Consider the following 25,946-nt stretch of genomic DNA (forward strand, 5'->3'; position numbering starts at 1 on the left):
GTAAGGACCCAGGTCCCACTAGGTTCCTACTCCCACGTGAGTAGAAGGGGTGCCTGATCACTTCCCAAAGGAGGGGATGTCTTAGTACTCCATTTTATGGAGGAAACCACATTCCCCATATAGGCCAGGAATTCAGTAATTTTGGGGTGGCTAACTCTGTTTTGCAGAAGAAACCACATTATCAGGTCAGGATTTCAGTAATTTTTGAGTAGTGAACTTTATTCTATGGAGAAAACCACATTACATTTTTTGGCCAGGATTTTTGGAATTTTTAGGTGATGAATGAAAGTGTATGAATGTGTGTGGCTGAAATGTATCTGGGATACAAAGCAAGTGCAGAGTCCCAATCCATGTGTCCATTGGGACCTCATAGGGATAAGAGTAACTCTCACAAGAGAGGTCCTGATGTGGGATTTATACCATCTCACCAAAGCCAAGAGGCGCTGAAATATCACCTCAAGGTGAGCGGCCAGAGACGGATGAAGCGATTGGAATTGAGTGACTGTTGCAACACCAATCGTGTGGAAAACATAGGAGGAGAACCTCACAAAACTCTCCTAGCCTATGTGCTGAGGAATTTTTTAAAAGGCTCTTCTGATGACTATGATGTCAAATTACCTCCTGATAAACTCAGGGCATTCTGTTAGGTAGACTGGCTGTCTTTCAACGTATTTTCAATGTCTTTTTTTATGTCTTTCAATGTCTTTCATTGGCCCTCAGAGGGATCTTTTAACCTTCCCCTCTCACCTGTCAAGTCAGACAGGTTATTATTGGCCAACATGGAAATGACTGTCAGAGCCATGCTGACCAGAACTACTATATTGGTTCTTAGGAAGACATAGTTCATTCTCAACCCTCCTGGCTAAAGGCCTGCATGGAAAAACATTGCCAGATTCTCCTGGTCAAAGAAATATCAGTCCCAGTTCAGACTCATGCCCAGAGGCAACTGTTGCATGTGGCACCAAAGCCAGCTATTTTGCCCTCAGATCTGTTACCTCCCTATTTGACTGGGCCAACTGCTCTGCCACCCCACTGGTCCCTGTCACTGCCTCCTACTCTAGCGGTGACTCCTACATATCCCACCCCATCAGAAGGGACTACTTCAGCTTCCACATCTCCAGAGACCCTACTGCCACCTACTCTAACCCCATATGGTCCAAGCTGGGCCCAGCCTTCAACCAAGTCACCATGGGGAATGGCTCTCCAGATGTCTGCCACTCAGAGAGACTCTAGGTCATTTATACTTTGATCAGGATGGGCACCTAGGGGAGCATATCCCACCTTCATCTATTAGCTGTTCACAATGACTGACCTGAATTGAAAACATCAAATGCCCATGTATACCAAAAAGCCTCAGGCTATATTTGATCTGGTCCAATCCATATGCCAGAATCACTGGCCCAACTTGATGGACTGTAGGCAGCTCCTACTGACTCTCCAATACAGAAGAGAAATGCCATATCAGCCAGGTGGCTCTAAAGTGGCTCCAAGACCATGTCCCAGCCAGGATGCTGAATGCCCAAATGCATGACCATACTCATTTTCCTGATGAGGATCCACACTAAGAAGCTAACACAGGTCAGGGCCTACGGATGCTGGAATGGTACCAAAAGGCTCTCCTGGGAAACTTAAAGACAGGAAGAAAAAAAGCCTGACCAATATGAATAGGATCTCTGAAGACCTCCAGAAGCCAAATGAAAGCCCCAGTCAGTTTTTGAGATGCTCTGTAAGGCATCCCACTTCTACATGCCCTTTGATCCTGACAGACTAAAAACCAGAGAATAGTCAATGTCACTTTTGTGGGACAGACACAGGGAGATATCCACCACAACCTCCAAAAGCTGAGAGTATTTGCTAACATGAATGTCACCCAGCTCTTAAAAACTGCAACCAAGGTGTTTGTTAACCAGAACCTGGAGGCCTGACATGGGACAAATAGGAAAAGGGGGGGTGGGGTGGATTTGGACCTCCTAGCTGCTACACTAGTCAAAAAGTTGGGACCTATGAAAGGGCCCCAAGGCTGAGACCAAAAGCTGACTAGAGGGTAGCTGCAAGACACACCCAGTTCCAGACAGTATGTGACACATAGTAAGGGCTATATCATTAATGTTAGTAGTAGCAGTACTGTTAAATTGCATTAAACTATGCCAACTGATTAAGGGACTTTCCAGAACTTATCCTCTGACCCCTTCCCCTGCCCAACCATTGTAAAGTGCTTAGTAAGTATGTGCTGTTCTTATGGGTACCAGAAAGATTTGCCCAACATCACACAGTTATCAACTAGTCATGTCAGAATTTGCATGCACAGTCTTAGTAGCTAACTGCCACACTAGATGAGAAGGCTTTTCCCTTCATGAATAATGCAGGAATTCCCAATCTTTCATTAGTTGCAAGGCTTAAAACCATACAACCCATAAGGGGTAATTATATGTAGTTTTTGCAGATGGGCAAGTAAAAGCCACAAACTTCATGACATATGTACGATTCTCCCCAAAAGGGCCTCTGCAAAAATCAGGACTATTCACCCTCATAAATCTTCAAATCTGTAGCTTTGTGCAATGAAAACTCTGCTTCTTCAGCCCAACTCCCCTTCACCTTCTCCCAGTAGGGGAAGCCATAATAAATGATGAATAAAGCCACAGCCAATGGAGGCCTGTTGGTACCCCACTTCTTTGTAAGAGCCTAACAGACTGGGCTCTAGTTTGTTTTCAGCCTCACTTGGGAACTCCTCTTCCAGAAAAGGTGTGAGCCCCAACATGTCTAGTCTCACTGCCCCAAGTCCCCAAATATCAGGAAGACATCATGGCAAGTTACTAAATACTTTCACTGGAACCCTTATTAATACAAACTATCCCGAATTAACCTTGATGTGGATCCTCAATTTCCACTTCCCTTTTGGGAACTCTCCAAATATTGTTTTTGGAGATAAGTGTTCCAGCATCACTGTCCTGCAAGTGACCACAGCCTCCCACCGGTGTGTTTCTTTCTAAATTTGGGGTGGGGCTGGATCTTCCATTAGTTTTTACTTTTAGAGTAAATCTCAGTAACAGTACTGTGGGAAATAGCTTTGCAGACTGATACATAAGTGCACATGTGCCCATTGCAGTGCTTCTCTCCTGGAAATATCCACCATGAAAACATTTTTTGCTCAGGTATTTTCAGTATGGTGAGTGTATCTCCAACTGGAATTGGCTACAGCAGCAGCTTTGGCCTTGTGGAGCATCTCTCAACTGTGTAGGAGGAAATGATTTAAGGACACGCACACACGCACGCACACACACGCACGCGCGCGCGCGCGCGCGCGCGACAGGGGGTGGCAGAACAGTTTTTCCTTCCTCTGCAGCCGGTGCTGTGTTTCCAATGGGTCGGCTGTGAGCAAGGGTGCCAGGTAGAAATGTCCAGCCCCCTTCCGGTGGCCTACCTGGGCAATGGATCGGGCAGCAGAATCCCTCCTTCTTCCCTCCCTTCCCCCACTCCAAGAAGGCATTAGAACATACCTCTTTCCCCTGACTGCCTTGCTCAGTTGTGACCTGTGGCATCCAGCGACATGAACAGCATGGCCGCACAGGGCTGAAAGTCTTTCCTCTTCAGTTTGGTCCCTTTGATGGCCGTGAGACCATTCCTGGACAGGATGCTGGGCTTCCAGACAGCTCATCCATCTCATCTTAATAGCACCGTGCTTTGCGGCGCCCAAGAAAAGGCAATCAGATCCCTGCCCCCGCATAAGTGACCTGGGAGGGGGTTTCCAGGTTGAAGCAAAGCCACCAAACAGTCGCTTTTCCTGGAGGGGCATTTATAAAAAGCCCACCTGATGCTGAACCCTTCTAACAGAAGGTATTTGTCAGATGGTCTACCTCCTCTCTCTCTGTGCACACCATTGCCAAACATTGTAAAGAAGGTTCCCCGTTTTCAATGGCAATGTGTTGTTCTACCATGTTTTATCACAAATGCATCTGGATGTCTGGATATTTTTATTCCTGATTTTTAAAAAATTCCAGTTCATCCACAACCACTTTCTCACAGTGTTTTAATACTACGTAGAATCGTTCATACCAAGTGAATTGATGCACAATAAAAAGGCTCATTTTTCCCTTAAAAAAAAAAAAAAACCCATGAGAGATTTGACCTCACACCATAACAACAGCAAAATGAAAAAGATTAAAAGTGTTAGCAAGTGTGTGGAGAAAAGGGAACTCTTGTGCACTGTTGGTCGGCATGTAAAATAGTACTTAAATTCATTCCAACATGATTCTTTTTAATAACAAATATTTTGTGTTTTAAGATGCTTTTTGGTAGTCGTTTCAATAAAGAGGACCTTTAGTTACCATAAACTAATATAAATACTATCATTATTATAAGACTTCTCCATCAGATTGTTGTTAAGTACAGAATGATACTGAAAGAAAGTGAACCGAGATGCCAGGTACCCTTCAAGCTTTCTTAAAGGAAAAGAATCTGCCAAGCTGTGCTCAAAGTAGCGGGCAACCTGGTGCTGCCTTCAAAATGGAAGACAGCACTAGATGTGGGGGGTGGGAGAGCTTATATGGACTGATACAATCAAGGAGGGGCATTATGCTAATGGGGATTGGGGTGGAGAACTGCATCCTGTGGAAGCAAAAAGCGTTTCTGTTTAAGTCAGGAGGCTGCTCCTAATGAGAAGGGGGTGGGGCTTGTTGCTGGAGTGGAAGACAAGGACAGCAGCTATTTTGTGCTTATTGTGTGCACAATGGCACCAGTCACTTCCAAAATTCATCAGATACCTGTGGCAATACTCTTTTTGAATGGTGAATGTTCACAGATAATTTATGTTCTAGATTACAAATATTATTGATTAAATTAAATACATGGATACTGAAGACGTACTAGGTGAAAAATGGATTATGGTTATTTCTCCTGCTCAGTTTGGGGACCGAGAAGGACCTTTAAAAAAAACCGAACAAACAAATCTGTAACTTGAGTTGAGAAAACAAAAATTAGAAGTTACTTATTTGAAAGTAGTGATAGAGTTTGAAGTATTCTGCATTCACAGGAGAAAAACCAATTTTATTAGCAGCTGCTTCCAAGCTTTCACTGTGTGTAAAATAAACATTTAATTTCTCTTATATTAAGAGTATCTTAATGAAGTAATTTTTTGCAATTTTGCTCATTTTTCTGTAAAGGTCATTTTTAAAAATAAAATGAATAGCTTGTACTTTCTTAAATGGAAAATACCTAATCCTATTCCCTGAGTAATAGTAAACTCTCATATGTTTACATTTACCCCTTTAATTGACTTTTCTCTAGATGTTTTCATAATATCACATAGCTTCAGGATGATTTTCAGTATGTTTGGGTAAGTTTTGTCTGGGTGCAAATATTGATAGAAGAAGAACATAAATCCAGTGAATAATAGGTAGGTCATAATGAGTTGCATGGCAATGAATGAGTCACAACAATTCAATGAAGAAGTATTCCCACCAAAAAAACTAAATACCAATATTATTATCACATTTTCTAAAAACCAAAAGCTGTAGTATAGTGTTCTAAGACCCCACTTCTGCCTCTTGTCAATTATTTCCTCACTTGACATCAGCACATACCTACTGGAATGGAATTAGTTTTTAGTGTTGCTAGGGACATGAGCTCCACGTCTCCAAAACTCCAGCCATGGTGCCAACCATGATACAGAAAATATGATTAATAAAAATGGTAGGCTCTTCATTTTCAGAGATGTGGTAAAAAGTACCAGAGCCACAACACAGGAGGTAATCTCCAAGCAACAGCATATCATGATGCAGATGAATTCTACTGGCTGTAGTTTACTTAATGTTAGTATTGTCATATTTGATTTTGGTGGTCAGTATATAGCAGTATATGGCCCCATAAGTAACTGATATTAGGGAAAATGTCATCAGCAATGCTATTAAGAATAACATAAAAATATTAGTGAATAGATTCGATAAGTGGTAACAATATTTTATTTGTTCTCTAAAGCTTTCATTTTATGGTATACCCCTCCCTACCCACCTCCTTTTTTATTGGAAAATCATTTACTCAAGAAATAAGAACTTATTAATCTTTGGAATCAGGGACATAGTAAATACATTCATGTAAAACATATACTCCACCTGGGAAAATAGATAATAAATAGACACATACATACCTTTATACATATATACACATCCACTCAAAGGCAAGAAGGCAGAGATGAATTTGGAGAGAGAGTTTGTCTCAGTTTTACTGATTAAAAAAAAGAAATTGAAGACATAGATTCACATCTCATAGCATAAAGTGTGACAGGACACAGGAAGAAGCTTAAGCTTTAAAATAATTAAATTATCTGAATAAAAAGATAACTTTGTTCTTTATAGAAAGCTTAGGAGAAGACTAGAATAAAAAGCAGAAGGCTAATACAATATGGAATGTGGTTTAGACTAGAAAAACTAGATGTGGAGTTAAAAAATTTTTTTATTATTTTTTATTTCTCTAAAATAAATCCTAAAAATGGAGCTGACAGATTTCCTCAGTGGTAGGATAAAAGGTATTTTACAACAAGGGGAATAAGAAATTCCAGAAATTAAGAAAGATTTTTTTTCTTAACTATTATAAGAAATGAATTTCTTTTTATAAGCAAAGATCATTTTATTTCAATACTGTTGCCCTTAAATTGGACAGATAAGCACATGAAATAAAGAAAATTAAGAAAAGTAAGGATATAAAAGTAATTAAATTGTCTGTTTAAATAATTTCAGACTACATTTAGTTGAAAGAAGTGTGGAAATTCTTTTTAATATACATGTGTAATGTTAAAAATAAAGAAAATTCTTCATAATTGCATTAAACCAGAAAACATAATGAGAAAGAACAAGTGGTAGTCATTCCTCATATAAATTAAAATGAGGATATCAAAATTGAAATTGCACACCCTTTAGAAAATGAATCACAAGACTCCATTTACATTTGAGAAATATTTAAAGTGAAACTCTTAAAACCATTGATATCCTTATCTTAATTTATGAGAAAACAAGATTATTTAAAAATAAAAGACCTAAAAATTCAATTTTATAAAGTAAAATTAAATAAGATAAAATTCCAGAATATAAGAAAGAAATTAATAAATAAAAAGCAGATATTAATAAATTTTAAACTAATTATGGACATAAATTTTAAACTATAATAAGGAAAAAGTTGGATACTTCTAATACAAAACTTTAAAAACAAAAAAAAGGTAATCAATTAAAGATCAATAGGGAATATTCAAGATTATTTAACAGTAAGTAAAATTTTACACAAATTCTTATCTAGCTGAATGTTTGACTTTAAGAAATATATGTCAATATTAAAATTAATTCAAAGAATGAGTCAACTGTCTCAAAAAATTAAAAAAATTTTAAATTTATTAAAAAAATTAATAAAATCAAAGTTCTACCTCTAATTATAAATCATCACTTGGGGAATTATACCAAACCAGAGTATATCTTCCTAACATTTAACTATATTAAAAACAACAAGAACAAATATAATGAATATATATTATGTCCTGTCATGAGCTTTATAATGTTTTAAGCACTTAAAATGTATCAAGCTCATATAATTTTCAAAAATTATAAAAATGTATCTATATATTACAAGTTTACAGATAAGGAAACAATGAATTAAGAAACTCTCCAAAAAAATTGTTTAGTTGATATAAAGACAAGTGAGCACACAAATGCAGTCTATGGATTCTGTTCGTACAATTACACTGCTTCTAATACCGTGGAGCTAGTATAACTTTAAAAGTAAAATTGATAAAGAAAAAACAAAAAAAACACAAAAAAGAACAACATAAAAAATAAAGCCAGAGGACAAATTTCACATATGAATTTCACACATGTAAACTTACTTTACATACGTTTACACACATGTAAACTTACTTTACATACATTTACTCTACATATTTTACATTTTCATGAACAGTTTTTCCCACTAGAGTTCATCCTATTCTAAGAAATAAATACTGATATCATCCCTCATAGTAGCTGCATAGCTTTAGGTTGATTTAGCCATCATTAGTTTCACCGCAGAAAGTTACATACAATAAAATGATTTAGGATATTTGAAAATGTGCATATAAATGGTTTTAATTCAGTTTCTATGTTCACTTGTCAATTACTTATTTTTCTGACAAACTCAACTTTTTATCCTAATAATAGACTTTATGTACAATAGATAGTCTACCGTCGTTGTTATAGTTTCCAAACTGTAGCTGTTCCTTTTTATTTTGTTGTCCAGATAAATGGTAATAGCAACTTTCAAAAAAATGTAGTTAGCATTTTAAAGGGATTTCCCTTATAGTCACAGATAATTTCAAATGATGTCTAAGATGGCAAATTACATCTTCATAATAATGTACTATACGTTCTACTTTTTTACAAAAAAAATTCATGTCTGTATTAATTAGTTTTGAAATATGAGAAACGGTTGCTTTTAAGTGTTAATTGGAATTACCATTTGCCTCTAAATGGAAAATTTTCATTTTACCTACAAGGTCATCAATGTCTATATATTTAGCAGTCATTGTCATGTTCAATTACTACTCCTCTTATTCATCTAGCTAGCTAAAGTGTTAGAGTCATATCTAAATGCATACATTCCTGGTAACCTTTAAAAATCTTTTTTTTTTTTTCCGTCTTTTTCATGACTGGTACTCAGCCAGTGAGTGCACCGGCCAGTCCTACATAGGATCCGAACCCACGGGGGGAGCATTGCTGTGCTCCCAGCACCGCAGTCTCCCAAGTGCGCCACGGGCTTGGCCCTAAAAATATTTTTATTTGAAATAATGAGAGACTTGTAGAAAGATGCAAAGAGAGTATAGAAATGTCCTTCGTAACATCTTATATATTTTATCTGTTAGGTTGTATGCTACATAAGCTCACATAATCACAGCACAACATAATTAATAGGACATTGACATTGGCTCAAAGCATTTGTGTGGTTCTATCCTATTTTATACATGTATACATTTATGTGAACTACCATTGAAATCACAACACACAATCATTTGCTTACTGGCTTCCACAAAATTTGATAATCATATGCACATTCCAACTTTTTCTTTCATAGTTTCTACTTTTATTATTAAAAGTATACTGTTTTCCAAAAATAGACTATAATAAAACAATGTTTGAAATGAAAACATATTATTCCTCCACTTGACATCTAAAATATATCAAGTTTAATTTAACCCCATCAATAAAATCAATTCATGTTAACTTTCATTCACAATAATTTTCCGTAGGTGCCAGCCTCATCTATTTATAATCTACTGAACAAAGAAATTCATGGAAAATCAACCCTACAAAATTTCAGTACAGTCATGACTTAAGAATAAGCATTTAAACTTCCCAGTGTGTGTTACCACCTTATTTTACCCTTCCTGCATGTGTAGAACTGGCTCTCAGCATCAAACAACCGAACTTACCTCTCCCCAAAAGTCATTGTCTTATAGTGAGAGTGATACATAGCTGAAAAATAAATTGTGGAACAGAACCAAGAAAGGCCTGGATCACTGGCATGCACTCGAAAGGCTTGTGATGCATGAAAGTACCATAGATTGAGAGAACAATCTCCCTTTCAAGCATCATCTTTATCCTTTGGATGCAAATGTGAGTCTCTACCTCCTACTGTTAAGTTTTTTCAAGAACTTTATGATAACTTAGAATGACATGCAAACACCTGTTAGAGAGAAATAACATTCAAGACTAACATTCCTTGCCAATAGATGCATAGAAATATTTGAAGGGTCATCAGATGAATCTCTAATTTTAAAATCATGTTATTAAATGTAAGAAACACTAACTTAATCACCTATTATGTAGCTTGCCATCTTACCATTTGCTTTCTTTAGTTCTATGTCTCTCATTTTAATAACAAAAATATTATGTGGGTATATTATTGTAAAAAGTCAAATAGATTAAAAAGCAAAGATCCCTCCATTCATAGTCACTAGTTATTTTCAGTTTGATGTATAGTGTTCCAGTCTTTTCCTATGCATTTATATTCTTACACATGTTATTTGTCTGCAAAAAAATAGTTCTACATATCGTTCTGATGATTTTCTTGTCAGTGTTTTTAGATGTTTTCCATGATGTAAATATGCCTCAAATTAACTGCTTTCAAAGGGCTCAAAATTACCATTGTAACATGATTTGGCTTATTGTTTTTTCTGCTAATGGGCTGTAACTCATTTGCCATTCATTCTAACAATGTGGTTTAAAACATTAAATTAAAACTTATGTGCCAGCTAGCCACAAACAAAAAAAACTCAAATTGTGCCAGGCCAGGCACAAAAGCCAATACGAATACTCTCCAGTAGTATTTAGCTTCAAAATATTCTCAAAGAATTTCCACAATTAAAATTCTATGACAAATATGCATATCCTCATAAAAATATCATGAAACACAAATAGAAGCAAGGTATCATGAGAAGCATAATGACAACCCCAAAATACTTTATATACTTATCAAAAACTGAAAAATAAGTATATTTAATATTGTTAAAGAAGTAAATGAGCAATTCAGAACTATGAAGAAGAAAACTTCTCAATGGTAAAGAAAACTTCTCAATGGTTAACAAATTTTTAAAATAGCCCAAAGAACTACTAGAAAACAATATATAATAGTTAAAGAAATTTAAATCGTTCGACAGATTAAATAGTTTCAAGGTAATTAGACAACTGGAAGATGTATTTCATAAATTATAAAAAATGTGCTTCAGAGAGACAGACATGGGAAATATGAGCTGGAGATTATAGGGCACTCAAGAAAACAGTGAGAAAGCTTACACTTCTAATCAGGATTCAAGATTAAGAAGTCCTCTATATCGCAATCACAAAAGGTATCTGCAATAAACAAAAGACAATTGCGTGTTTTAAAATAATCCAATGAGTGCAAATACACTAAATTTATCGTGATCTAGATATAGATTTTCAGTTATATATTTTTTACAAGAGTTAGAACTAAAGCATAAGAACAAAGAATGAAGGCAAACAAAAAGCAAAAACGAAATCCTCATAAAACAAATGCAAGGAAAAGCTATTAGCACTTTTAAGGCATAAAAAAGTACTGTCAGCAATAAAGGAAATCTGTGCAGAATGGTGTTTTGATTTCTTCAGAAAATCTTATGATTTCTAAACTTCTATAAGTCTAATAACATGAAAAATTGTGCAGATACAACATCAATCTAGAAGATGATAATTGACCATTAGAAACATTATCTCAACTAATTTCAGAGGTGTCTTAGGCTTTAGAGCTCATTTTCTGTCATAACCCAACTGCAGTTATCAATGAAAGAAAATATATCAAAAATATATAAAGAATAATGTAATGAATGTCACTTATCTTCAAAAAGAGGCTATTTTCAGTATTGTGCAAGCCTCCTCTGTATTCTTCTATTGTTATGCCTCTCTCTTACCATATAAACCAAAGGGCTAACATAATTTCATTCTATTATACTAACTAGCTTTTCCTTAGCAAACATCAAATATATGACAAGTTAAATAAGATCCTATAGTTATACATTTTGGATTCTTTTGTCCTTTAAGTACACGGTATCATATGTTTCCTCTATGTTATTTTGCTTCCGACAATATAAAAGTATCACTTTCCTCTGTCTCCATCTTCCATTATCTTATCTAAGTACTTTTATCAAGTTTTTGAGAGTAAAAATTTTATACGTTCCACGTCTTCAGAAATGTAAAGAGAGGCTCTGAGTCTGAATTTGTTTCTAGAGGCTATAAAAAGAAAGCATGCATATGAAAATGTAAGAAATTTATTTGGTTGAATTTTTGCCTTCAAAACAAAAAAGAAGATAAGGGGTAAAGGAAACCTAAAGAGATGTCTGAAAACTTTGAAAAACTAGGCTGTCTGCTATTTAGTCCTACCTGATAATTCGTGTAAATTATCTCCATTTCTAAACATTCATTAAATCAGCTAACACCAAAGGTGATATTTGAGGAGTTTATTTTTTCTTTATCTTCCCTCCCCCCCTTTTTCTGTCATTAAGAAAAGACATGAAAGAAGAAACTTTTGAGAGTTTCAAGATGGCGGCGGCTGACGCGGAGTAGCTGAGGTGGAAAAGGCGGCCACTGGGCCTCAGGCAGCCGGGAAACTTGTGGACCTTCCTCTTGCCATCTCTTAAGGGAGGACCGCAGCTGCTGGCCGGTCATGGGGGCTGAACGCCACTTTGCCCCCGGCAGGAGAGGCTGCCTCATTTACAGGCAACAGCTTTGAAGTGTGGAGCAGGAAAAGAACTGATTCTTAGCTGCAAAAGCAAGTCTCGAAACAGGGAACACGGCGCCAGGGCTGCTGTGGATGCAGCCAGTATCCCGGAGGCTGGGGCCACACTGAAGGTGGCCAGCTGCCCTATTCAGGGTTCGAGGTTTCAGGCTGGCATTAAAGAAGATTCCTGGGAGCGCCTGAGCCGTGCCGTGACTGAACAGCCCGAGGCAGCAGCGGCCAAGAACGGGGAAGGCGGCAAACCAGAGACAGAGAGTGAGCACCCGACCTGGCACAACCCTGTGAGTGACCCCTGGCCCAGCTCTGTTCGGGGGGATTACACCCACCCGGCTCCCTCCTGCATCACCAGGCCACTCACCGCCCAGGGGCTGCCTCCATTTTCCCAGGTGCTGGCAGCTCCTCCCGGCTTGGCTGTCACTGAGACTTCCCACTTGCTTGGCCCAGCACAGGGCTTTCTGGAGCCTGCGGGCCAGCCTCCCCTCCCACTCCCTCCACTGTTCTCTGGCAGGGCTGGTGGCGGAGGGCGTCCCTGGCCAGTGTGGGGAGGGCAAGGAAGTATGGGCGGGCCGACTGTCACTCCACCACACCCTGGACTCCGGCCCCCAGTAAACTTCCTGTTACTGGGAGGCAGATACCATCTCTGCAGCCACCAGTTCAGAAAAAAGCCTAACCAATTTCTGGTTGGGTATAGTGTGGTAGGAGAGTTCCCAGGTCCACTTGAACCTGCCAGAGAGCAGGCTGCAGGTGGGTGCTAGATTCGGTCTATGCCGGGGGGATACAAAGGTGAACAAGACCCAAGAAAGATCTACACAGTGCTACAAAGGCACCCAGAGAGACCAGTTGTCTGTGCCTAGAAGAAACCTGGTAGACTTCCTGGGCGTGGCGGTGCCAAGCAGGGTCTTGAAGGCCCAGCTGATAGACGAGGGGTGCAGAAGACACACCCCAGCCCAGCACAGTGCGCACGGAGTGGGGAGACGTGTGGCCAGGGAGGCAGAGACTCGACAGAAACCACACACCTGGTGGGGTTGCCACTGCACGATCCAATAGCCTGGGCCAGAGCACACAGAACAGGGAGAAGTCCTGCACAGGAAGTGAAAGCTCAACAGAGATCACACACCCTGAGGTACGTGATCCACCAGCCCAGCAGAGTCCAAGCTGACCAGAAAGGTGGCTCCCCAGAGAAGCCCAAGACCCGAGGCAACCACACACACAAGGCACTAGAGGCCAACTGAGCAGTCACGGAGGGAGCCATACGAAATTGGCAACCACAGCAACATCCTAGTTAGTTATTAGTCTCAAACCGGTGGTCTGTGAAACCCCCTGCCACAATGAATAAACATCAAAAAAAAGATACCAGAAATACAAAAAATCAAGAAAGTACACCACCAAAAGTTAATAAATTTCAAACTCTAGATCCTATAGAACAAGAGGCCATTGAAATAACTGACAAGGAATTTCAAGTGATAATTCTAAGGAAACTGAATGAGATACAAGAAAACTCAGCTAGACATCATGATGAAATGAGGAAAAGAATACAGGATCTGAAAGAGGAAATGTACAAGGAAATCAATGTCCTGAAAAAAAATTTGGCAGAACTTGCTGAACTGAAGAAGTTATTCAGTGAAATAAAAAACACAATGGAGAGTTTAACCAGCAGGCTTGTCGAAGTTGAAGAGAGAACCTCTGAACTTGAAGATGGGCTGTTTGAAATAACACAAGCAGACAAAAAGAAAGAAAAAAGAATCAAGGACATTGAAGAAAATCTGAGAGAGATATCAGACAACCTTAAGCACTCAAATATCTGAGTCATGGGTATTCCAGAAGGGGAGGAAAATGGAGATTCCAATTGAAAACATATTCAACAAAATAGTGGCAGAAAACTTCCCAGGTATAGGAAAAATCACAGATATTCAGATCCAGGAAGCTCAATGATTTCCAAACGTATTCAACCCAAAATGGCCTTCTCCAAGACATGTCATAGTCAAATTGGCAAAACTCAGAGACAAAGAGAGAATCTTAAAATCTGCAAGAGAGAAGCGTCAAATCACCTATAAGGGAACCCCAATCAGGCTAACATCAGACTTTTCATCACGAACCCTAAAAGCTAGAAAGGAATGGGATGATATTTTCAAAATACTAAAAGACAAAGATTGCCAGCCAAGAATGCTCTACCCCCACAAAGCTATCCTTCCAAAATGAAGGGCAAATAGTATATTTCTCAGACAAACAAAAACTGTGGGAGTTCACTACCACACGACCACCCTTACAAGAAATCCTCAAGGGAGTACTGGGTTTGGTTCCTGAAAAATAACTACCACTGCTATAAAAACCCAAGAAAAATCAATACCCACTAGTATAATAAAAATGGCATTCATGAAGAGAAAACAAGCAAACAAAAACACTATCTACAACCTAAGGAATCAACAAACACAGAAACCAAACGGTAAATCAGAAAGTAAGGAACAAAAGACACCTAAGACAACCAAACAACCAATAAAATGCTAGGAATAAATCAACACCTTTCAATAACAACTCTTAATGTAAAAGGCTTAAATTCCCCAATTAAAAGACACAGACTGGCTTACTGGATCAAAAAGGAGGACCCAACTATATGCTGCCTACAAGAGACCCACCTCACCCATAAAGATTCACACAGACTAAGAGTGAAAGGATGGAAAAAGATTTACCATGCAAACAGAAGAGAAAAACGAGCTGGAGTAGCTATTCTTATATCTGACAAAATAGACTTTAAACTAAAAACCATAAAAAGAGACAATGAGGGACACTACTTAATGATAAGAGGACTGATCCATCAAGAAGACATAACAATCATAAATATGTACGCACCCAATGTTGGAGCAGCCAGATTTATAAAACAAACTCTATTAGACCTAAAGAAGGAAATAGACACTAATACCATAATAGCAGGGGACCTGAACACCCCACTTTCAATATTAGACAGATCATCTAGGCAAAGAATCAGTAGAGAAACACAAGATCTAAACAAGACTCTAGACCAATTGGAATTGGCAGATATCTACAGAACATTCCACCCAACAACCTCAGAATATTCATTCTTCTCATCAGCACATGGATCATTCTCCAGGATAGATCACATATTAGGTCACAAATCAAGTCTCAATAAATTCAAAAAAATTGGAATTATCCCATGTATCTTCTCAGACCACAATGGATTAAAACTAGAAATTAATAACAAACAAAACTCTGGAAACTATACAAACACATGGAAATTAAACAGCATTCTACTTAATGACATATGGGTCCAAGAAGAAATCAAGCAGGAAATCAAAAAATTTATTGAAACTAATGAAAACAATGATACATCATACCAAAACCTGTGGGATACTGCAAAAGCAGTATTGAGGGGAAAATTTATTGCATTAAATGCTCACTTCAGAAGAATGGAAAGATGGCAAGTGAACAACCTAACACTTCACCTTAAAGAACTAGAAAAACAAGAACAATCCAAACCTAAAGTTAGCAGACGGAAAGAAATCATTAAGATCAGAGCAGAACTGAATGAAATTGAAAACCAAAAAACAATTCAAAAGATCAACGAATCAAAAACTTGGTTTTTTGAAAAGATAAATAAAATTGACAAACCATTAGCATGGCTAAAAAAAAAAGAAGAGAGAAGACTCAAATAACCAAAATTAGAAATGAAAAAGGCGATATAACAACTGATTCATCTGAAATACAAGGAATCATTCGAGACTACTATAAACAACTATACGCCAACAAATTTGAAAATCTGGAGGAAATGGATAAATTTCTGGACACACACAAGCTCCCCAAACTGAACCATGAAGACATAGAAAATTTGAACAGACCAATAACAATAAAGGAGATTGAAGCTGTTATCAGAAGGCTCCCAACAAAGAAAAGCCCAGGACCAGATGGATTCACAGCAGAATTTTACCAAACATTCAAAGAGGAATTGACACCAATTCTTTACAAACTATTCCAAAAGATTGAAACGGACGCAAATCTCCCAAACTCATTCTATGAAGCAAATATCATCCTGATACCCAAACCAGGTAAAGATATAACCAAAAAAGAAAACTACAGGCCGATATCCTTGATGACTATAGATGCAAAAATCCTCACTAAAATACTAGCAAACAGAATACAGCAACACATACGTGAAATTATTCATCACGATCAAGTGGGATTCATCCCAGGGATGCAAGCTTGGTTCAACATACTCAAATCAATAAATATGATACACCATATTAATAAACTCAAACACAAGGACCATATGATCATCTCTATAGATGCTGAAAAAGCATTTGATAAAGTTCAGCACTCATTCATGACCAAGACCCTCTATAAGTTAGGTGTACAGGGAAAATATCTCAACATAATTAAAGCCATTTATGCCAAACCCACTGCCAATATCATCCTGAATGGGGAAAAGCTGAAAGCTTTTCCTTTAAGAACAGGAACTAGACAAGGATGCCCACTCTCACCACTCCTATTCAACATAGTGTTGGAAGTACTAGCCAGAGCAATCAGAGAAGAGAAGGAAATAAAGGGCATCCAGATTGGAAAAGATGAAGTCAAACTGTCCCTGTTTGCAGATGACATGATCCTATATATCGAACAGCCTAAAGCCTCTACAAAAAAACACTTGGAATTGATAAATGATTTCAGCACAGTAGCAGGATACAAAATCAACACACAGAAATCAGTAGCATTTCTTTTCTCCAATAGTGAACATGCAGAACGAGAAATCAAGAAAGCCTGCCCATTTACAGTAGCCACCAAAAAAATAAAATACTTAGGAATTGAGTTAACCAAGGAGGTGAAAAATCTCTATAATGAGAACTACAAACCACTGCTGAGAGAAATTAGAGAGGATACAAGAAAATGGAAAGATATCCCATGCTCTTGGATTGGAAGAATCAACATAGTGAAAATGTCCATACTACCCAAAGTGATATACAAATTCAATGCAATCTCCATCAAAATTCCAAAGACATTTTGCTCCGAAATGGAAAAAACTATCCAGACATTTATATGGAACAATAAAAGACCACGCATAGCCAAAGCAATGCTGAGCAAAATAATAAAGCTGGAGGCATAACACTCCCTGACTTTAAGCTATACTACAAAGCTATAATAACCAAAACAGTATGGTACTGGCATAAAAACAGACACACTGATCAATGGAATAGAATAGAGAATCCAGAAATCAACTCACACACTTACTTCCATCTGATCTTTGACAAAGGCACCAAGCCTATTCACTGGGGAAGGGACTGCCTCTTCAGCAAATGGTGCTGGGATAACTGGATATCGATATGCAGGAGAATGAAACTAGATCCATACCTCTCATCGTATACTAAAATCAACTCAAAATGGATTAAGGATTTAAATATACACCCTGAAACAATAAAACTTCTTAAAGAAAACATAGGAGAAACACTTCAAGAAATAGGACTGGACACAGACTTCATGAATATGACCCCAAAAGCACGGGCAACCAAAGGAAAAATAAACAAATGGGATTATATCAAACTAAAAAGCTTCTGCACAGCAAAAGAAACAATTAACAGAGTTAAAAGACAACCAACAGAGTGGGAGAAAATATTTGCAAAATATACATCTGACAAAGGATTAATATCCAGAATATATAAGGAACCCAAACAACTTTACAAGAAGAAAACAAGCAACCCAATTAAAAAATGGGCAAAAGAGCTAAGTAGGCATTTCTCTAAGGAAGATATACAGATGGCCAACAGACATATGAAAAAATGCTCAACATCACTCAGCATCTGGGAAATGCAAATCAAAACCACATTGAGATACCATCTAACCCCAGTTAGGATGGCTAAAATCCAAAAGACTCTGAACGATAAATGCTGGCGAGGATGCGGTGAAAAAGGAACTCTCATACATTGTTGGTGGGACTGCAAAATGGTGCAGCCTCTATGGAAAATGGTATGGAGGTTCCTCAAACAATTGCAGATAGATCTACCATACGACCCAGCTATCCCCACTCTTGGGAATATACCCAGAGGAATGGAAATCATCAAGTCGAAGGTATACCTGTTCCCCAATGTTCATCGCAGCACTCTTTACAATAGCCAAGAGTTGGAACCAGCCCAAATGTCCATCATCAGATGAGTGGATATGGAAAGTGTGGTACATCTACACAATGGAATACTACTCAGCTATAAAAACGAATGAAATACTGCCATTTGCAACAACATGGATGGACCTTGAGAGAATTATATTAAGTGAAACGAGTCAGGCACAGAAAGAGAAATACCACATGTTCTCACTTATTGGTGTGAGCTAAAAATTAATATATAAATTCACACAGACACACACACACACACACACACTCACACACAAAACGGGGGGGGGAGAAGATATAACAACCACAATTACTTGAAGTTGATAGACAAGCAAACAGAAAGGACATTGTTGGGGGGGAGAGGGGGAGGGAGAAGGGAGGGAGGTTTTGGTGATGGGGAGCAATAATCAGCCACAATGTATATCGACAAAATAAAATTGAAAAAAAAAAAAGAAAAAAGAAAGAAGAAACTTTTACATAAATGTAACAGTCACAAGTTAAAAAGGTGGCCATGAAAATACAACTTTCTAAAAACTTGCATAGAACTTGAAGAGAATGTTAAGCTTTAAACATACATTAATTGGAGACTTCCAAACTAATATTAGGTTGTGGTGTCCTCAGCTGACAATTAAGCTACAATTTTCCACTCTTAATTGCAGTACACAAGAATTTAGAAACTGTTAAGGGTTTATAAATTTATTTTGCCCTTTTGTGTTAAGACATGAATACAATCTATGTAATTGTGATAGCAGGTCTGACCTCACTGCTCATTTGGGAGAGTATGGTGCTTGCAACATTAAGGTCAAGAGTTAGGAACTCCACACTGGTAAGCCAGGAAAAAAAAAAAAAAAAAAAAAACACGCACACGGACACACACACACATCCATTAAATGCGAAAGCATTCCAAAACCAGAAAAATGTTACAAGAAAATAAAACTGCAGACCAATATCCTCTATGAGCACAGATCAGAAATCCAGTACAGAATACTAGCAAATCAAATCTAGAAAAATATTAAAAAGGACTACCTACAATAATCAACTAGGATCAATTCCAGGAACAAGACAGATTCCACATACAAAAATCAATGTAATGTAACATATTAGTAGAATAAAAGACAAAAACCACGCAATCATCTCAATAGAGCAGAAAAAGTATTTTACGAATTCCAACACATTTCAGGATAAGAACACATAACAAACAAGAAATAGGACATGAGTTTCTCAATCACACAAAGGGCATCTATAAAAAAGCCAAAGCTAACAGGATATTTAATGGTAAAAAATTGGAAACTTTCCCCCTTATATCAATGTGTATGTTCTTACCACTTTTATTCAACATGGAGCTGGACGCTCTAACCAACGCAAGTATTTGCTAAGGTGAAGGGAAGGAAAATAAAAGTATACAAATTGGAAAGGAAGAGGTAAAACTATCTCTATTCACGATAACATTTCTTTGTACATGGAGTATCTTAACAAATTCACACAAAAAAATCCACTAGAGCTAATAAATGAGTTCAGCAAAGTTGCAGACACAACATCCATACTCCCCAAACTGATCTACAAATTTCCCTATCAAAATCCCAGTTGCCTGTTTTTTGGGGGTTTTTTGTGGGCTTTTTTTTTTGTAGTAGTTAGCAAGTGATCAATGGACAACTGATCCTAAAATTCATCTAACATTCCTATACAAAACTGGACTCCATTGGCCAAAACAATCTCAAAAAAGATAAATAAAAATAAACTTAATTCATACTTCCTACTTCAAAACTTATTACAAAGATATGTTAATCAAGTTGTGTGGTAGTGGCATAAGGATAGACATATAGATCAATGGAATAGAACTGACAGTCCAAAATAAAGCCTCACATTTATGGTCATTTGATTTTCTATAAGGGTGTCAGGACCATTCAAAGGGGAAATACATATCAAAGTCACAATGAGATTTGATTTCATTTCCACAAGGATCTACTATAAAAAAAGACAAGGTGGGAAGAATGAAGAATTTAGAACTCTCATACATTGGTGGTGGAAATTTAAACTGCTGTACACTTTGGAAAACAGTCTGACAGTCTCTCTAATGGTTAAACATAGTTACTATATGACTTAACAATTCTTAGGTATATAGAGCCAAGAGCAAGTAAAATGTATGCTCACATGAAAAATTGCATGCAATGTTCATAGCAATATTAGTCATAATAGTTAAAAAGTAGAAACCATCCAAGTACCATCAACAAATAAATGTATAAAATAAAGTAATTTATACAATTGGAATACTATCCAGCCATAAGAAATAAAATACTGATACATGCTACAAGGTTCATGAATCTTAAAATCATTAGGCAAGGTGAAAGAAGTCAGTAGTAAAGGATCACAAATTTATATAAATGTCTAGAATAGGCAGATTTCTAGAAACAGAAACCATATTAGTAGTTGCCTAGGCATAAGGGTTGACAGCTAAGGAGAGTAGGGTTCTTTTGGGGTTCATGCAAACGTTCCAAAATTTACTGTAGTGATGAATTCTCAGCTGTGTAAATTTACAAAAAAAAAAAATCATTGGATTAAAAATATTAACTGGGTGTAATGAGTGGTACACAAATTAAATCTTAAGACTGTTTTACATACATGCGATTAAAGGTTTTAAGTTTTTAAAACCATTTGTAAAAGAAACTAAGATATTTTTCTTTAATTATTAAAAATACTGTTCATAATTAGCCACATTATATTATTGTAAAATTGTAAGGGTATCTACACCTCCTGAAGTAAAATAGAAAGTTTAAATTCCAAACCAGTAAATATTTTCTTCTACTTCAAAAAATAAGAAATAAATAAACTTACCAATTTAGTTAATGTAAGAAAAAAATAATTAAAAACATGTATTAAAGAGATAGAGAAATCCAAAAGTAAAACAGTAGAAATAGGCCCTAAAATTTTAATAATCATAGTAAATGTTAAATGTTCAACTTTATTTAGTATGAAATATACATCAAATCTAAGAACCTTGAAATTTTGAAAATAAGATGAAAAGCCAGAAATTAATCAATTTATTTTCTTGTCCTTGTGCTTGTGCTAGATAATTGAGTTGGCACATATTTTTCTTAATAATTTTAGGCAAAATTAGTAAAAAATAAAATTAGAAACTGTTATGATATTTGAATTAAAAGTCAACAGGTTTGGAAGAATGAGAAAGTAAAACAAAGTTACTAGTTTTGATTTAAAGATTAATTAGATCATACTATACCAATTTATCTTAAATGAAACATTTATAATAGCTGACCTCAGATAATAATAATGCTATTATTATTATGTATTATTAATAATGCATAATGGTAGCCTCCATATATGAACTCTACAGCTTGATGTAATACAGAGCACATTGGTTGATATAATGCAGTTAAAGTTTTAAGTCAGTTAAAAAGATTAGTTAAAAATCTTCATACATTTTCAAAAATCATTTGATTTCCTACATGCCAAAAATAAATAAAAAATATAACAAAAACATATAGTGCACAATAGTAACCAAAAATATAAACACCATAAATCAAGAATCCAAAGGACTGTAAAAACTTCAACAAATAAAATATTAAAAAAATAAGAGACATAAATATTGAGTATCAATTCCTATTTGGTTCATAGATATGAAAAGGTATTCCTCAAAAACATGTTAGTCCTTCCTAAAATTAATCCATAATGTTGATATGATAAAATAAAACTACTCAAAATCTAGCTGGGAAATTCATATAAAAAATAAACATGATGTTATCTAGAAAATTCAGGGGAGAGAGGACTATTTAAACAGAATTTTACCTAACAGATTTTATGGTTATTAACATCCTGTAATAAATTAAGAGTCTGGAACTATGACTAGATGGATCTATGTAGCAGAACAAATTCAGATATGTAACTTAAATATAAAGGAAACCTAACTTTCTAAGTTGAGATATTTTCAATCTAACAGTGAAATGTACTATTTAGTAAACAATTTCTAATTAAATTTTGAAAATAATATTCTGTGACCCAAGTCCTGCCTAAAATTAAATTACCAAGGAATAAAAAATGTAAAGTAATGAGATCACATCTTGGATGTATGGATCACTTCATATATGTATATCATATTTATGTCATACGTATAAAAAATGTATGGAAGTGGGTAAAATGAAAATGTATGAAGTAACAATAGCAAAACTTTATCGTGATTTACTACATAGAATTTTTAGAGGAAAACATTACATAAGATCAATGCTCTAAAAACAGATTCGAAGATAAAACTAAGAAACTAGGATAAGAAATTCATTTAAATAGTAAATGCAAATGTTTATAAGCATATGCAAAGATGTGCAACCCCACAATTGTTTTCAAATGAAAATTAAAACAGTAACAAAACTGTAACCATTTTCATAACCAGTTTGGAAAAAAAAAATGAAAATGTTGCTTATGGGCACATAAACTGTATCTTCTCTATGCATTTAGAAGAATCTACCAAAATTCACAGTATATTTTTCATACATACTGTTACTTAAACACACACAAATATGTTATACCACTTTACTGTTATTATTCATGATAGTAAAAATCTTAAAGCTTTATAAATGTTAATCAGCAGAGAATGTTAAATAAATTATAGTTTATTCATTGTAAAACTTTGAGAGAAATGATGTAGCTCCATAGTGCTAATCTGAGAAGGAAAAGATTTTTCAAAATTAATGAGTAGATGAACACGGAACATGTTCCCCTTATATATATATATATATATATATATATATATATATATATATATATATATATATATATATATATATATATATATATATATATATATATAAAGTCCGCAAAAAGCCACAATAGAAACTGTAACAGAGATATAGAAACTGTAACAGAGATACTATGAAAGAGATGTACAAGAAGTATTAACAAAATTTTATGATTGATAATAAATTTTTAAAAATTAATTTGGTGAATTTGTATATCATTCACATGGAATGGTTCAACTTACAATTTTTCAGCTTTATGATGGTACCCCTACAACCATTCTGTTTTTCACTTTCAGGAGAGTGTTCAAGAAACTACATAAGATATCCAACACTTTACTATAAAATAGGCTTTGGGTTAGATGATTTTGCCCAACCGCAGGTTAATATAAGTGCACTGAGCATATTTAAGGTAGGCTAGTCAAGCTATGACATTTGGTAGGTTAGGTGTATGAAATGCAATTTCAAATTATTTATTGGGACATGACCTATCGAAAGTTGAGGAGTATTTGTATATATAACTGCATAATTAAATCATTACCTTATATATTATATCATTTCCTGTCATATCAAATGTGTATGCTACCAAAAGAGAACATCTAGAGAATCATAACAGCAAACGACAAAAAGTAAGACACTTCCAAAAATAAATAAATACGTTGTCATTATTGTCATTAATACAGAAATAACTTTTTAAAATCAGTTTGGAATTTTTAAACAAGTAGGCTCTTAAATAATGCGTGGTTCCAAGAGAAAATTAAGATTTACTATCAACATATTTAGTTCCAAATAACAGACTTCTCCATATCATGTGGGGGAAAAAATAAGCACACTTACCTTAATTTGGGGCTTCTTCCTCTTTTTTTTTCAGTAGATAATAGTTACAATAAATAAATTAATATTTTCGTAATGTAAGTTTAAGTATGAATTCTCAAAAAGTATATTACAAATATCCTGTTTCAACAGGGGGAAGATCAACTGTTCTTCCTTACCTATAGAGATTTTTGTTTAAAAAGATACACTATCATGATGAGAAGAGGTAGGATACAAAAGGATAATGAAAGGAATAATGAGTTAATTTTTTAAAAGGTGAAGGATGTGAGGAAAATGATAAAAGTTTATGTTGGAGATATTTTTGCAACAAATAATTCTCTATCATTCAGTCACATTTCTTTAATATTCTTATTAGAATATTTTCTAATAAACTGGGAAATGGTCAATACAGTAACTCCCAGTGATAGGGATTTTTGTAAATTATTTTCATTTTAAAGTTTTATTGTAAGAGAAGGCATCATAAGAGATTTAGAAAATACTGATCAGGATGAAAAACTCATATACGTTTTCACTCATCACAGATTATTGCTTCTAACATTGTCAGGAGTTTTATTTATTTGTTGAGTTTTATGGTTAATACATACTTCCTTTTTTGTTCTTGATGCATAAGCCCTCTTCTTTCAGGCAATACAGCTGATCAAACATAAATTAGCTCAAGTGGATGGCTCCAAATCACTTCATACACTGTCACTGGGATTAAGATTTTGGCATCGAAAGAATCATTAATTGACCTTGTATTTCCCTATTGGGTTTTCTATACTTTTGAACCTACAAGGTAGAACTGGCTCAGATAAATTCCTACAAAATTTATAGTCCTCAGGCAAATCAGTATAATAACAGAAGTGGTCTGGAAATGATGGCTTAACTACATTTCAATATTCCAAGTTTCAGCTCACATTCAAGGAGGTTTTGAGAATTTAAAATGTAGACCTTAGGTCTTTTCAATTCACAAAGAAACTTTATGAGATTATTTTGCAAGGTGATTTTCCCTTCTCTTTCATTTTCATTCCATTCTTACCCCTTTATATAAGGTTATGTGTTTACTTCTCATAACTATTTAAAATACCTGATAAGCTGAATGAGAAAAATAATAAAGACAAGCAAGTGATAAGTACATACAAAGAACTGATGAAACAGTTGACTTGTTTATATTTGCATTTTTCAAACCTATCATTGTCATATCTGATGAAAATCATATACTCCTAATAGCTTCAAAAGCATGAAAACCAAATAAAACTAAAAAGGGAGGCATTTCAGTAGAGAAATGATGATTATTACATTCTAAATCGTTAGAATAGTATTTATATTCAACTTACTTGTTTGAAACAGTGAACAAAGGAGAAATGTTTATTGTTACTTACCTCATTATAGGTCCTAAGAGCAGAATGTGCCAAAAAAGAAATACAGCCTTATTTCTGGTCAAACTTTTGTAGAAAAACATGAGAGTAACTTGACCCAAAACTGCTCCCACAATAAAGATGCCAATGGTAAATGACATCCAGAATTTGTCATCATTCTTCTGTAAGTTTCAAACATGTACAAAGCAGAGACAGCCTCACTGCAGTAGAGAACAGTAAAGAAGAGAATGCTGAATGAAAGTTTACATGGGGTCTGTGGTCAAGGACCATTTCTTCTTCCTGGAAGATGGAACTCTGCCTGAGCTTTCTTCATCAGGCCCTTCAAATATTGTCTCCATTTTTGAGGTCCTGACAAGTCAAAGTCTTGTTGTTAGTTAATCCAGTACAATTTGCTGTCCAATTCAAATAGGAGAAAACAAGATTCTGTATAATTGAACACTCACAGATAATGTTAAGTCAAATGTGGATCACTGACCAAAACACAATTCTACATTTGGTTTAGGAAATATTAAACCGCATTATCTTATTTGACATATTGTTAATCAAAAATCATTGTTATAAACAAATCAAAAATCAAACTTTTATGAGGCACTAACCACCTCTTAATATCCAGATGACAGTCCTAACACCAGGTAGTATGATAAACCTACT

General features: G+C 35.6%; 1 pseudogene; it reads right to left on the reverse strand.

Moving 5' to 3' along the window:
* LOC134368987 (XK-related protein 3-like) overlaps positions 1–25,633 on the reverse strand; it is a 39,665-nt pseudogene extending 14,032 nt beyond the window's left edge.
* Between the last annotated feature and the right edge of the window lie 313 nt (positions 25,634–25,946).

This window comes from Cynocephalus volans, chromosome Y (assembly GCF_027409185.1).
Source record: "Cynocephalus volans isolate mCynVol1 chromosome Y, mCynVol1.pri, whole genome shotgun sequence".
Taxonomy (NCBI): Eukaryota; Metazoa; Chordata; class Mammalia; order Dermoptera; family Cynocephalidae; genus Cynocephalus; species Cynocephalus volans.